Genomic DNA, 14,418 nt, shown 5'->3' on the forward strand with positions numbered 1-14,418 from the left:
GTTACAGCACTTGGCACCAAGCTGGCCAGGTTCCCCTCAAGGGCATGGCAGAGCCAGGCAGGAGTGAGAGAAGGATGCAGGGCTGTAATGGGGAGGGATGGGGCATGGTTGGCTCCTGGCTCCTGGACCAGAGAGTGTAACCCTGGGCTGCGTCCCAGTTACCTGGCAGGGCTGCTGCGGCTCCAGTCACATCCATCCTGCAGGGCGTCCACACCTTCTTCCCTGAACTGGATGCCCCAGAGAGCTATTTCAGGTGTCTGGTGGAGAAATGACCCATCTGGCCAGACCAAGGCACAGCCGCCACCATGGCCTCCCCTGTGTGCCCTGGTGACTCACACCCGGAGGCGCAGATAGTGCCGCCTGGGATCCCTCTTGCCCATGCTTGGTGTTCAGGGAGGGGGGAGCAGGAGCTTCCACCTGGGAAATGCCTCCTGCAGCCTCCCTTGGCTGCACCCCAGAGCCCTAAATAAATACCTTTGCAGGTCTGCTTCCAAGAGGCATGAGGACCCCTGGCATGTTCCCTGAAGCCTGGGAGGGATGACTTTTCCGGCTGGCCACCAGGGCCTGTGCTTCTATGATCCCAGGGCCCAGCCCTCCAGGCGCTCACATCCCATGGCCCTGGAGCCTTAGGGAACCCACTCCCCTGGTCTGGATGTGGAGCAAGCTCAGGTGACAGTTTCCATGGACGGGGCAGATGGGGTGGCCAGGTCCTCTGTGTAGCTCCAAGCTCAGGTGACAGTTTCCATGGACAGGGCAGACGGGGTTGCCCGGCTCCCCTGTGCAGCTCCAGTGCTCCGTCTGGGAGGTAGCTGCAGAGGGAGCAGGGATGTGAGGCTGGACCAGCTGGCATGCTGCAGGGACAGGACAGGTCCCAGGACACATCCAAGGCCCAGCGTCCCTTTGGTCCCGGGAGCCCACATCAGCCATCCCAGGACAGAGCCCTCCCCTGGTGCCAGGGGCTGGGGACTGAGTGGTGGACGCGGGGGAGGGATTCAGCTCTCATAACCCAAATCCCATCTGATGTGCCCAGCCTGGAGCAACCCACATGCCCAGTCCCTGAAGCTTGGCCCCAACCCTCTCTAAAGTCCCATCTGCCTTGTGATGCCCGTGGGCCAAAGCCCACACCCCATTCTTGATGGGGTGGCCCAGCTCCTGGTGGATGGTGGAGCATGGCACGGTCCTCCAGCGCCACCACCTCCCCTCCCCACACTGTTTCCAAAAAACAAAATCAGCACACAATGAAGAAATAAAATCATCACTGCCCACTTCGAATGGAAATTCCCTTTTACCCCCTGATTTACTCATGGCTGGAAAGTAAGTTTTACAAATGTCTTTCTGTAAAGCATTTCATTTGGGTGAGTTTTTTTGTCTTTTTTTTTTTTTCAAGATGGAATTTCGCTCTGTTGTCCAGGCTGTAGTGCAGTGGTGTGATCTTAGTTCACTGCAACCTCTGCCTCCTGGGTTCAAGCGATTCTCCCGCCTCAGCCTCTCAGCCTCCCGAGTAGCTGGCATTACAGGCGCCCACCACCATGCCCAGCTAATTTTTTGTATTTTTAGTAGAGACAGGGTTTCACCGTGTTAGCCAGGATGGTCCCTTTGTTCATATAAAATTCTAGAGCCTCCACCTGTGAGCAAGCGTGCTGCCCCCGGGGTGCTCAGGGGAGGTATTTCTGCATGAAACACGTCCCGTGGCAGGGCCTTGCTCTGAAGCAAAAATGAAGGCAGTAAATTCTGAGGAGGGATTTGTTTAACCTGTCACTTTGCGGCAAAGTGTGGTGCTGCCTGTTCTGACCTACTCTCCTGTGTTTTTATAACTCTCGGCTCGGCCGCTGTGGAGGCTGGAAGAAAACCTGCCAATCGGGTGCTGCACGGTGGGCTCACTCCTCTCCAGGCAGGAGTGCCGAGTCCTCCTGGGTCTACACTGCACATCCATCCACCCATTTTCCAATTCACTCACTTGTTCACAACCATCTCCCTCGCTAGCCTTGTGGGGGTTGCTGGACAGAACCACAAAAATTGGTGCCCAGCCCCGTTCCCAGCACACTTGCCCCGACATGGCAAGGGGCTTTGTAACACACCCAGCTGTGTCATTCCAGACCCTGGGGGCACTGCTGAAGGAAGAAGAAGGAATCAGACACTTTGCCACACTCTAAGCTACCTAACCCCAGCACAGGAGGCCTGCACAGGGAATGAGCTCTCTGTCTTAGGAGGTAAGCAAGAAGAAGCTGAAGAGTCCTTTTGTTCAGGATGCTGTGGAGAGAGCCAGATGGGCCAAGTGAACCTGGGGCCTCTCCAGGAACACTCCCATCTCTTCTCTGTCTGTCCGCTCCCCCCATTTCTACCTCCTCCCCCATCTCTTCTCCCTCCCCATCTTTTTTTTTTTTTTTTTTTTTCTTGAGATAGGGTCTCCCTCTGTCACCCAGGCTGGAGTGCAGCAGTGTGATCTTGGCTCACTGCAGCCTCTGCCTCCTGGGCTCCAGCGATCCTCCTACCTCAGCCTCCTGATTAGCTGGGACTACAGGTACACACCACCACACCCAGGTAATTTTTGTATTTTTTGTATTTTCAGTTTCCCAAAGTGCTGGGACTACAGGCATGAGCCACGGCGCCTAGCCCCCATCTCTTCTCACTCCCCCATTTCTTCCCCCTCCCCTGCCTGAGTGTCTCTGTGGATCCCTGGCTCCAGGGATCTCTCTGGGCAGCCTCCTGGGGAACCACACACGCTCCCCCAACCATGGGCAAGGCTGGAGCCACCTTCCCTGAATCAGTATTGACCCAGGCCCAAGAGATGCGTGTGAAGGGTGGGAAGCCGCCCGGGCCTCCTCGCAGGGCGCTCACGTTCACCTTGGGAAAAATAACAGGTTTTGGTTTTGTTCTTTTCCTTTTTCTTAACCACAAAACACTCACTGATGGTTCTGAGGAGGCAGAAAACCTCAGGACTGAGTGTTGTCAGGAAATTGAGTTCCAAGAGCCACATGTGGGACTGGCATGAGCCAGGGCGGAACGTTCCAGAAGGCCACTCTGTCAGTGCCACCCACTGCGCCGGGTACTTCACATCCAGGGGTTCCACACAGGCCAGCAGAGGGTCCTTGGGTCAGGATAGTGGACGACCTCCGAGGGAAGAGCCCTCCAGACCCCTAAGGGGCCCTCAGTCTGGTCCTGTGGTCTCTATAGCTCCCTCTCCACCCAGCATCCACCCCCCCACATCACTGCATACCAGCTGCAGGGAAGACCCCCGGGTCTCTCAACCCACACGTTGGCCCAGCCCTGGCTCCAGGATCCCACTCCAGGGGCCCACCCTGCCACAGGACTTTTGTTCTTCCAAACTTAGAGCTGCCCTTGGCCAGGGAGGGCCAAGCCTGCATCCACTGCTTGGCAGAGGAAATGTCTGTGCTTCAGGCCTGTCCCGTGCCCTGGATGAACACTACCGGCCCCTGGGCATTGCCCTCCACTGTAGGAGGCCACTGTGGTCTTGAGGCTTCTGGGGAAAGGTCAGGCTTGTCTTTAAGCGACGCGATGCCAGTGGCCTGGATGAGTCATCCCCAAACGTGAGTCATCTCAGCTGCTGGGAATCTTCCAATTCTTTGATTGAGTGAGATCCACATAGCATAGAATTAGCCGTTCACGGCATGTGGTGCCGTGGCATCCAGCAGAGCCGCAGTATCTTGTGGCCACCTCCCCCCGCCCCACATCTCATTCCAGGGCAATTTCACCCGGAAGGAAACCCCTCGCCCCTCGGCTGTCCCCCCAGTCTACCTCTCATGTTTACAGACCTCCCTTTCCGGCATTTCTGCAGATGGAATCGCAGGTGGCCTCTCAGGCCTGGCTTCTTCCGCTCAGAGTGTGTCGAGTCCATCCCTGCGTGTGGTGGCTGAGCTGGGGCCTCTACCTTTCATGGCTCACATTCTGTGGTATGGATGAGCCACGTCGGTGTGTCCCTTCATCCGGGGATGGACATCGGGGCTGTGGTTGCACAGGTGCACAGGTATAGGTCCCTTCATCTGGGGATGGACATCGGGGCTCTGGTTGTGCAGGCACACAGGTGTGGGGTGCCACGGTCTTGCTCGGTTTACCTGTGTGAGTCCTCAGGTCACCACCAGGAATCCAGCCTCTCTCCCCTCCAAAGCTTCAGTGGAGCCTCAGGGAGCCCAGAAGAGGGGCTGGGCCTCCCTCCCACCACATCTCCAGTTCCAATGGACCCTGAACTGTGCCCAGGTGACAGCACCCCCAGAGCAAGGGACTCCCCACCACGTGGCTCACTGCCAAGAGCTCCTGGAGGTGCCAGCACCCCGCCGGGCCAGGAGGGCAGCAGTGGAGGATCTGAGGTATGGTTTAGATGGACCCCTAGGGCAGCAGAAGCCCCTCAGAAGCCCAGGGAAGCACTCCACGCACCCACCCCCAGGGCTCCCTGGAAAGGCACATGGTGCCCTGGGAGGAAAAATCTTCCTGAAAAACTAAACGAGTGAATTCGGAAGCTTAGGTGTCAGAGCTGGGGCCCCATGACGGGCCAGGGGCAGCCATCAGCCCCTCCATGGACACCCAGGATTCCCTGGAGGAGAAATCGTACAGGGCAGGTGGTGAGAACTTGAAGTTCACCTCCACAGTGGCTTCCTCACTGGGCAATGGGAGGCTTGGATGAGATGATGTGGTGTGTTTCAGGCTGAACAGGTACCTGGAAAGGTGTGCCCACAGCTGACCCTGAGAATCTATGACTCTGGCCTAGTTGGAAAATGGAGTCTCTGCAGATGTAACTGATCAAAAGATTTTGCAGCAGGGTCATCCTAGGTTATCTGGGTGGGGACTAAATCCAGCAAGGGGTGTCCTCATAGGAGCAGAGGAGGAGACGTGTGCAGATGAGACGGCCACATGAAACTGGAGCAGAGATTGGAGCAATGTGGCCACAAGTCAAGGGACACTTGGAGCCACTAGGAGCTAGAACAGGCAGGAAGAATCCTCCCCTGGAGCCCCTGTGGGGAACGAGGCCCTTCCCAAGCCTTGATCGCAGCCACCATATCTGCCCCTCACACCCAGCAGTTTTTCCTGGAGGCATCACTGGGCAACCTGCCCGTTGGGGCCAAGGACGCCATGGCCAACAGTGGTTCAGATTTCATGGACTTCAGACAGCTGCAGGTGTCAGGGTCCTGGGGGCCTTTCCGGGCTGTCCCCCCGGATGGAGTCATCAGTCCCCTCTCCCCAGTCATGGAGACCACACTGTTGTCCTTCCTTCTGGGCCAGGAGAAGGCCCCACACACGATGAGCTGGGACGTGTGTCCACACCTGTGAAACCTGCTCTGCAAGGCCCGGTCTTCAGGAGTGGTGCAGCCCAGATGGGCTGAGTGAGGAGCCCAGGGCCCACAGCCGCTGCACAGAGCCAGGGGCATGCATTCCCCGCACCCCTGCTCTGCTTGCCCTCCCACACCTCCAACCCAGCTTCCTGCTGACTTTCCTGCTGGCATTTCGGGGGAAATCGAGTCTCCCGGGGATAAACGGCATCTGTGTCCAAATGAGCTTTCCGAGTCCAGGTTCAAACACTTTGAGGAGCTCCAGGAGAGAAAATATGGTTTCAATTTTCCAAAGCAGGCCGAGGTCCCCGAGTTTAAGCCACATGGCCTGAGAAGCAAGGTTCCCACCCAGACCCAGGTCATCACCCAGCCGTGGCCACGGGTAGTGCTCTGTTCAGGCAGTGTCACTGGGGCCTGCGGGCTCCTGGCTGGAGGTCAGGGAACTGGGGTCCCCATTCCCGGTCCCACAGATGACAGCATTTCTTCCTCCAGCCCCAGTTGGAGAACCAGCTGTCTGGACCACTTGTCAAGGTCACTAAGAAACTTGGGCAGGAGAAGGAATTCATCCCAAACTCGGGAAACTTCCTGGGGTCAGGAGACACTGAGCTCAGTGACCTCCCAACCAGCACTTCCCAGGGATGGGATGCAGCCCTCACAGAGGGCAGCAGGTGCAGTCTCAGTCAGCTCTCCAGCTGCCAACCCCACCTCAGGCTTGTCTGAGGTTAAATGGAGTCTCGGCGCCATGCATCTTGATTTGGGGGCCCCAAGCCTATGGGCACCGGGGAGGGCCAGGGAAGCAACAGCAGCTGTCCCAAAATGTGGGCACCTCCGGGAGACCACAAGCCCCTGCCACCCTCCCAGGCCAGGCTCTCAGAAGCCCCAGGGAGTCTACAGTGCCCGAACCTGCCTGGCCCCTGCCAGCTGGGCTGCCCCGGAAGAGCCTCCCTGCTGTTGGGAATCCCTGAAAGTCCGCAGAACCCTACCCCACATTGGCCTCTGACTGCTGGCTCCAGCAGCTTGAAGGGACCTGTCCTGAGCTCAGTCCAGGGGCCAGGACATGACCAGCATGTCTCTCACCCAGACTCTGGCCCAAAGCCCAGCCTCCATCCACCCCTCAGTGGCTTGAAGTCACTCAGCTGGCCACGGGGGCTGATGAGCAGCTCCGTGTGCCTGGCATGAGGCACCAGGGTCAGTCGTGACCTCATGGAGGAATAGCCAGGGGATGGGGAAACTGGGACCCACACAGTCCCGCCGCTCACAGTGATTACTGAAGGTGACCATGGCCTTGAAGGAGACCAGTCTGGGCCAGTTGAGGAGGGCTTCTAAGACGAGGCAGCATGTGAGCCAAGAGTGAGAGGCATGGGCAGGAGAGGCTGGTTCAGGCCAAGGACATTCCAGGGCCCAGGGTAGTGGACACCACTCTCCCTCCTCCAGGAAAATGTACCCTTCAGGCAGCAACTTCTAGAAAGATCTGGACAAAGCTGGCCCCTTCCTCCCCATGCCAGAGGCAGACACATGATCCAACCTGGTTCCCGTCTGGCTCCTCGGGAACCAGCAAACGCCCATGCCGGCTTGCTCCATGGAACCAGCTGGCTTTCCCTCTTTCCCCCTTCCTCTTTCTTTCTGAAATCTGGATGCAGTTTGCTGCATGGCCACCCTCCTCAGTCCTGCCCAGGTGGTTCACCCAGGATCCTATGCTACCTGTCAGCTTCCTCCCTGCCTGCTTCCCCACTGGCACCAGCTGCCTGGGCCTCCGTGCCTTCCTGCCGTCCTCCTTAGAGAGAAGAACCTCCTTGAGCCTTAGGGAACCCCCATGCTCGGTGCGCTTGGCCATCTGCACAAGTGGACTGGGCAGAGACCCTCACGCTGCCGTTCACTGGGTTCCTTCTGCCCTGAACCTACCCAAGTGTCAGTCCCCAAATCTAGTTCACTGCTTCCAACTGCTCCCACTGTGCAGCACCTGGTGTGCCCCCCTGCCTGCTCCAGAGCTCCCAGGGCCTCCTGGGGGCACCAAGGGCGCCTACGCCCTTCCCCTTTTCCCCCCATGGGTCCTGCAAGGCTGGCATCACTGCAGGTGAGAACTTGCCAGGGTAGTGGCCTTGAACCCTGGTCTGGAGTCTAAGCCCTGTCCAGGGGCTCTTGACTTGGGCCCAGCACCGCCCTGGCACCCAGAAGCCTTCATACCTCCATGGGCCTGTCAAGTTGGCCCTGGGTGCCACCTGCCTGGTTAGAGTCACAAGCTTCTCTCCTGCTGTCTGTCTTGCTGCCCTCTGACACGCCACGCAGGGGCCCCAGGGGGCCCATTTCCCAGACACAGTAACAGCATCTCAACCAGCTCCTGGCAGGCCTAGCCCGAGCTAGCCAGCAGGGACCACCAGGAGCTGCGCCACCCAGGGTCCCTCCACCTGTCCGACTGGAAGCAGAGCTCCTTCTCTCACAGCATTTTCGGAGCTTAGGTTCAGGGATTGGGGGTGGGTTTTGCAGACATGAGCTTCACAGATTTAAAATAAAGGAGGATTCAGGTGGGGACTCTCTGGGGCCTTCCTGCAAACCAGCCCTTGAGCAGGCTGTTTGGCAACCAAGGGCACCTTGGCAGCGAGGCAGGAGCAGTCCAGCGTCCACATGCTGGATCTGCCGCACCCACTGCCACCCACAGCTCTCTGGTGAGCTCTCAAATTGGAGGAATAGGCGACAGGGAGCCCACCCCAGGGGAGCCATGCCCCGAACCTCACAGGCGGGCATGTGGTGTAGGAGGCAGGGGTAGGGTGAGGCCTCCAGAACCCATGGAAGATTGAAATGTCATCTGTCTCGTTTTCAAAGGAAGCTCAGCTGGCTCGTCCCTGCCTTGCAAGATGAAGAATTTTCTGCCAGATGGGAGCGGACGCCCACCTCCGCCGTGCCGGCTTCTGTCTTCCTCCCGGTGATGGCACCGCAGCTTCCCCGACACCGTGTACATTCCTGAAGCAGTGAGGCCTGGGGATGGCCTGTGACCTGTCTGCTCCCCAGGTGGGGAGCCAGGCAGGTATTTAATGAAAGGAAGTGCTCCAGTCGACTGCTTCCTGCTCAGGCTGCCCGGTGTCCCTGCAGCTCCCGCCGCCAGCAACCTACCGTGCTGGACACCGTGGAGGAGGCGGGCAGGCTCAGCACCCAGGGCCCCTGCGGGCATTGGCAACCCTTGGAGGTGCCTGGTCACTGGATGTGCTTGTAGGGCCCTGTCGGGGCAGCCATCCGTGCCTGCAGGCCCACCCTCAGAGGGAGCCGAGAGTGAGGGGCATGGGCAGGAGAGGCAGGTTCAGGCCAAGGACACTCCAGGGCCCAGGGTAGTGGACACCACTCTCATTTAGAGAGTGGACACCAAGCTCATTTAAAGAAATGAACTTGACACACACAGGGAGAAGCAGAGGCTGCTCTGAGCCACAGACCCTGCTTTTCCCTAAGACGCCCGAGGATGCTTTCCCGAAGGGGCTGGTGTGGGACTGGATGCTGCCCAGGCGTGTCCAGTGGGGAGACAGAGCCCTGGGGATCTGTGCCCGAGAGCCTTCTCCCATTCAGAGACACAGCATGCTCCTTTCTCCTCCTTGAGAGGGAAGAAGCCCCGTGCAGGGCTAGAGGTGTGGGTGAGACCTCCAGACACTGGAGAGAGTGATCTGGTTTTAGGGGGTCACCTAGGGAGCTGGAGAAGATAGGGAACTGGAAATAAGTGGTCAGGGCTGCTGCCTCAGGTGGGCATCTGCCAAGGAGATCGTGGAGGTCTTGGGGGTGGTGAGAGGCTGAGGGTCCATAAACCAGCCTGGATGGCAAGCCAGAATCAGGCTTTGAGAAGTGGCTTTGGGCTGTGATTTAAATAAAGGAAGGGGCCAGGTGTAGTGGCTCACGCCTGTCATCCCAGCACTCTGGGAGGCCAAGGCGGGCGGGTCACATGAGGTCAGGAGTTGGAGACCAACCTGGCCAACATGGCGAAACCCCATCTCTACTAAAATTATCTGGGTGTATTGGTGGGCACCTGTAATCCCAGCACTTTGGGAGGCCAAAGTCAGTGGATCACCTGAGGTCAGGAGTTCGAGACCAGCTTGGCCAACATGGTGAAACCTCATCTCTACTAAAAATACAAAAATCAGCTAGGTGTGGCAGTGGGCACCTGTAATCCCAGCTACTCGGGAAGCTGAGGCAGGATAATCAGTATAAATAAATAAATAAATAAATAAATAAAGGAAGGAAGGAAGGAAGGAAGGAAGGAAGGAAGGAAGGAAGGAAGGAAAGAAGGAAGGGAGCGTGCAGGGGAATGACGCAGGGAGACTCCAGGTCTGGAGGACGGGGCAGGGGCCTGCACGCCGAGGTCTGCAGGCAGTGGGGAGGCGGCCAGGGCAGGCTCTGCATGCAGCAGGTGCTCAGAGGATGCTAGCAGGAAGCACGTTGCTGAGAGGAGGGTGAAGTATCAGTGTGGGGCTGGCAGAGGGAGACACCAGCGAGGCAGGGCTGGTTGGCCCAGGAGCTGCCCAGGGTGCCAGGAATTTGGGCGGGCAGGAGCCAAAGAGCTCCCATCTGTGCCCACCTGTTAATCCCAGGCAGCCCTGGGCTCTGGGATGGAAAACAAGAGCAGCAGTTTGTTCCCAAGGGAGGCAAGGTGTTTCCAGGAGGCGGGGAGACCAGCTAGCCTGCAACGAGAGGGGAGCCCAGCCCCGGTGCTGGGGGAAGAGCAGGTGTGGGGGCTCTGGGGTGTGATGGGGCCCTCGAAGTCCCCAGGAAGGGGCATGAGGCACACGGATCCTGAAACTCAGTGTGTGAGGGAGATGGGAGACAGGTCTGGAGGAGCCAGGGACACCAGGAGGGGCTGGGCATGGGAGCACTTCTAGCCCAGCCAGCGATGAAGTCCCACAAAGACTTAGGAGAAGAGGGGGTATCCTGTGTGTGGGGCGGGGGAGGTGGGCTGGTTTTGCACATTGATGATGCTTGCAAATGGGCCTCTGGGGCTAAGCAGGGGCCCCGGGCAGTGCAGAGGCTATGTGGGGACCTCTGCAGGGTCCTAGGCCACCTCTGTGCCTCTCAGCTGCGTGGCGGACGCAATGCCTCCAGGCGACTGTGGCCACTGCAGATGGGTGTGCCCAGCCTGAGGGGCGTGTGGGGGGCACGGTGGGGGAAAAGGCTACCAGGAAGCACTGCCCTGTGGCAAAGGTGGCAAGGAGGGGGACATGGCTGCACAGGTGGTGAGCCTGGCATCTGGTTCCAGCCTGCTTCTGCTTCCTTACCCGGCAGCTGCCCAGGTACAGTGCAGGGAAGCCAGGCTATGTTCATGGCATCTCCAGGAAAGACAGGGCCCCTTTTCAGCCCCCTGTTCAGCAAATCCTCCCCACAGCAGGGGGAGGGGCCAGGCCTCGTAGCAAGCCATCTGTGATTGTGAGCCCATAAAAGTGGCTAGCTGGAAGCGGGGTGGAGGCAGCAGCAGGCTCGGAGGGTCCCTGGAGGACATGCCCCGTGAAAGTGGAGGGCCTGGGTGGCCACACGGTGGTGACCTCATAGTGCAAAGCACCGCCCATTCCCAAGCGAAAGAACGTGTGGAAACATGTGTGGCTGTGACATGGAACTCAGTGACAGCCTTCAGGCAGGAGAGGCTGTGGCGTGTGGCCATGCAGGTGGCTCCAACCAAACGGGCCCGGACTGAGGCTCTTCCCACTCGGGGGCCGCCCACTGTGTGTCCACATGGCTGTGGCCCTGTCCTGTGACCTGGCTGATCAGATTCCCTTGCACCATTGTGGCTTTGGTGTCTGTGTCAAAAAGAGACCTCCACCCCAGAGAGATCCACGGCAGGCAGGGCAGGCGGCCTTAGGCCCATGTGCCTTGCTACAGGCTTTTGGCTTTGCTGGTCTCCAGGCACATGGAGAGACAGACACTGGCTGAGTACATCCTAGGCTGGGTTCCAGGGTGGTCCCAGGAGCGTTGGCAGTGAGCAGGTCAGGGCTGTGGGCGCGGGACTTGGTGCAACAGGCTAGAGCAGCCCCACCCTGGGGAGTCTCCCTGGAGGGAGACAGAGGAGACACAGGGCAGTGCAGCTAGGGCAGAGACGCAGGGCAGAGACGCAGGGCAGAGACGCAGGGCAGAGCAGCCAGGGGCCGAGAAGCTGGAAGAGGCAGAAAGGACCCTCCCCTGGGGCTTCCGGAGGGAGCACAGCTCTGCTCACACCTCGATTTTAGGCCTGGTCTCCAGGCTGTGGGAGAGGACATTGCCGCAGTTTTCAGCTGTGCCATTGGTGGTACTCAGAGCCGGCATTCCTTTCCTGCAGCAGCTGGCCCTGGCAACCCTTCACCCACCATCACCTGGCAGGCGTCCCCCACCTGTCTCCACGCCATGCCTCAGCCCTGCTCTGGTCCCACAAGCAGGGGCTGCCCCTACTCGCCCGGGACAGAAAGAGAAGTGGGGGGCAGGAGGCAGAGTGACTGGGAATTGGGCAGGTGGAAGACCACAGACTCCCGAGGAAGCAGATGTCGTGCATGGCCTGCCTGGGCGTCTAGGAGACCATCTCCGCCCATGGGGTTGGACCACAGAAGGGCCCTCTGTCTCTGCCCATTTCCCTGGTGTGACCACAAGTACCCAGGTGACAGGGGCACCTCTTCCTTGCTGCCCCACCCTGTGGGCAGCACAGAGCTTGGTGCAGGAGGGACAGAGACCTTCGGACCTGAATTACCTCCAGCCAATGCTCAGCCTGCCTGCAGGACCTCGGCCCACTGTGCTGCTGTCCCCCTAGTATTCTTCCAAGTCACTCTCAGCTTCAAGTCTACTTTAAAAGGAGACTCCCCATGGCAGGTTTGAGACACTGGTGGGGTCCCTTCATGAGCACATTGGAAGATACATGGAGGCTCCAGCAGAACGATCTAAGCACCTGATGCCACGTTAGGGGCCGCTGTGCGGGCTCCCTTTCGGGGCATTGGGGGCCATGCTTTAGCCCTCTGTTTAGTAACACTCAGGGGACCCTGGAGGCAGGCAGGCAGGGTCTGGGAAATGGGGAGTCTCAGAGCAGCCCACACCCCAGCAGTCTTGCTGGGAGGAGCTGGGGAGCTGGGTATATTGGGGAAAATCCATCTCCAGGGCTCCCCTGAGGCAGTCCCCATTCCCAGGGATTACTCCACTCTCTGCCAGCCTGTGTCTGCCTTTCCCAAGATGATTCCAGAGCCTAGCAGCTGCTCTGGGACCCACATGGACTGGGCAGGTGGCTGGAGTGCTGTGGAGCATGGAGAGGGGCCGTGCGAACCTGAGACCCTCAGGCTCAGGACACCATCCTGGTGGCTGCTGATGGGGGTCAACATTCTGCCTCTGCATCCTGCCCCACTGCCCAGGGTCATGGGAACTCACTGGGCTGTGCCCCCACCTGTGTGCCCTCCCCATGTCAAAGAGCAGGTGGGGGGACCTGACAGGGGGTGGCTGAGGGTCCAGTCTTCAGCTGTATCCCAGCCCCATGTGGTTCCTGAAACTTTTGGAACTGAAATCTCCCATTGGCTGAGACCCTGGGGGGATGGCTGCAGAGATGGGGCTGGCCTGGGAGTAAGCAGGACAGGACGCCTGTGAGGTTGCTGGGCCTCAGGTGGGCAGAGGCTACTGGGGGCCTGGAGAGCCTGGGGTGACCTGGGGGCAGGCTGGGATGGGGATGAAACCCACAGGTGCCCCCAGGCAGACGCACATCCATGCACGTGGGTGCACACACGACACACACATACACACGCAGAACACATGCATGTGCACACAGAACACACACGTGCACACACAGCACACACACACACAAAGACACACACGTGCACACAGGACACATGCATGCACACCCATGCACACAAGTGCACACAGGACACATACCTGCACAGGACACATGCATGCACACATATGACACATGCATGCACACCCATGCACACAAGTGCACACAGGACACATGCCTGCACAGGACACATGCATGCACACATATGACACATGTATGCACACCCATGCACACACAGGACACACATGCACACAGGACACATGCCTGCACACATAGGACACACACATGCACACACAACACATGCGTGCACACCCATGCACACAGGTGCACACACAGGACACATGCATGTGTCACTGTGCAGCCCTGTGCCACCTCACTGCCTCCTGTTGCAGGCCTGTCTTGCTGGTCCACACACTGCCCTCTGCCTGCACACAGGTGCCCATCACCAGTGGGGCTGGGATCTTCCTGTGGCGCTACCTGGCCCCTGTGTTCTGCCCGCCTAAGTGGCCCCTGCAGCTGGTCCTGAGCATCTGCTCACTCAGCTCTGTCCTGGGCTGAGCTTAGAATGAGACACCACTTCTCCTGTTGTCTTTCCCAGCTTTTCCCCATCTCCCCTTTTCCCAGTTTATAAGACAGGAGAAGGGGGAGAAAGCAAAAAATTGGAAAGAAACAGAAGTAAGATAAATAGCTAGACGACCTTGGCACCACCAGCTGGCCATGGTGGTAAAAATAATAATAATAATAATATTAACCCCTGACCAAAACTACTAGTGTTATCTGTAAATTCCAGACATTGCATGAGAAAGCACTGTAAAACTTTTTGTTCTGTTAGTTGATGCATGTAACCCCCCGTCACGTTTTCCACGCTTGCTTGATTTATTATGACCCTTTTACATGGATCCCTTAAAGTTGTAAGCCTTTGAAAAGGCCACGTATTTCTTCTTCAGGGAGCTCGGCTCTTAAGACGCAAGTCTGCTGACGCTCCCGGCCGAATAAAAAACCTCTTCCTTCTTTAATCCGGTGTCTGAGGAGTTTTGTCTGTGGCTCGTCCTACTACAAGCTGGTGGCATCAAGGAGGAGCTGGCTGGGTACTGGGTGAAGCAGGACCAACCCAGGACAGGCATCTAGCTCTTGACAGGAGCTCCTAGCCCAGGCTCATGGCTGGAGAGGGGCTGCAGCTGCCAGGGCTGGGAGTGCCTCCTCCACCTGCATTGGATGGAGCTCCGGAGGCCACAGTGCTGTGGAGGCTGGTGGCAGACCTTGGGCAGGCAGAAGCTGCCAGGGAGCCTGGGGTGACCCAGGGGCAGGCCAGCGGTGCTGTGGAGGCTGGTGGTGCTCCAGAGGCCACAGTGCTCTGAGCTTAGAGCAGCTGCACTGGGAGGCGGGCCCTGGGCGTGG

Source organism: Chlorocebus sabaeus, chromosome 21 (genome assembly GCF_047675955.1).
Source record: "Chlorocebus sabaeus isolate Y175 chromosome 21, mChlSab1.0.hap1, whole genome shotgun sequence".
Classification (NCBI taxonomy): Eukaryota; Metazoa; Chordata; class Mammalia; order Primates; family Cercopithecidae; genus Chlorocebus; species Chlorocebus sabaeus.